The 1,275-nt window shown below is 44.9% G+C and overlaps 1 protein-coding gene across 2 annotated transcripts in view; it reads right to left on the bottom strand.

Moving 5' to 3' along the window:
• CBFA2T2 (CBFA2/RUNX1 partner transcriptional co-repressor 2) overlaps positions 1–1,275 on the bottom strand; it is a 140,828-nt gene that overhangs the window by 136,264 nt on the left and 3,289 nt on the right. The window lies entirely within an intron of this gene.

The raw sequence follows: 1,275 nt of genomic DNA on the forward strand, positions 1-1,275 counted from the left end.
AAAAAAAAAAAAAAAAGAGCTACATTGCAAAGTAAAGGTTCATTGCATATACTATATTTGATGATCCATATTTGACAGCTCCTCATAGAGCCATGCAAAATTAGCACGGACACTTCTTGGGCTTTTGATGTTCACTGCCATCATCTGCTTCACTGCTAAGATCAGGAAACATATGGGATGAATTGTTAAAGACTGCTGAGTTTCTATTGCGTTTTTATTTTTTAATTCATCTCTAAGGCCAACTTAGGATATACCTGAACAAGACCTCATTTATCTGTCTTTAAATCACATCCCAATTCATTGGACTTTTATTTATTTATCTACTTTTTATTTTTTCTGAGACAGTCTTGCTCTGTCACCCAGGCTGGAGTGCAATTGCACAATACCGGCTCACCGCAACCTCCAACCTCCACCTCCCAGGTTCAAGCAAGTCTCCTGCCTGCCGAGTAGCTGAGATTACAGGCATGTGTCACCACATCTGCCTAATTTTGTATTTTTAGTAGAGACAGGGTTTCTCCATGTTGGTCAGGCTGGTCTTGAACTCCTGACCTCAGGTGATCTGATCCACCCACCTGGCCCTCCCAAAATGCTGGGATTACAGATGTGAGCAACCTTGCCGGTCTTTTTTTTTTTTTTTTTTGGCACAATCTCACTCTGCCTGCCTAGGCTGGAGTGCAGTGGCGTGATCTTGGCTCACTGCAACCTCTACCTCCAGGTTAAGGTAAGTCTCCTGTCTCAGCGTCCTGAGTAACTAGGACTACAAGCATGCGCCACCAAGGCTGGCTAATTTTTCTGTATTTTTAGTAAAGGTGGGATTTCACCTTGTTTGCCAGGCTGTTCTGGAATTCCTAACCTCAAGTGATCCACCCACCTCGGCCTCCCAAAGTGATGGGATTACTGGCATGAGCCACTGCACCCAGCCTATCTTGTTTTACACATAAATAAAAATCCAATATTAGTAACTACTTCTATTAGGTAGAAGTTATACCCATTGGCCAGGCATGGTGGCTCACCCCTGTAATCCCAACACTTTGGAAGGCCAAGGCAGGCAGATCACTTGAGGCCAAGAGTTCAAGACCAGCCTGGCCAACATGGTGAAACCCCATCTCTACTAAGAACACAAAAATTAGCCTGGCGAGGTGTTGTGTGACTGTAATCCCAACTACTTGGGAGGTTGAGGTGGGAGAATTGCTTGACCCCAGGAAGGTGGAGGTTGCAGTGAGCCAAGATCAAACCACTGCACTCCAGCTTGGGCAACAGAGTGAGACCTTGTCT

This window comes from Cebus imitator, unplaced genomic scaffold, assembly GCF_001604975.1.
Source record: "Cebus imitator isolate Cc_AM_T3 unplaced genomic scaffold, Cebus_imitator-1.0 Scaffold18, whole genome shotgun sequence".
Classification (NCBI taxonomy): Eukaryota; Metazoa; Chordata; class Mammalia; order Primates; family Cebidae; genus Cebus; species Cebus imitator.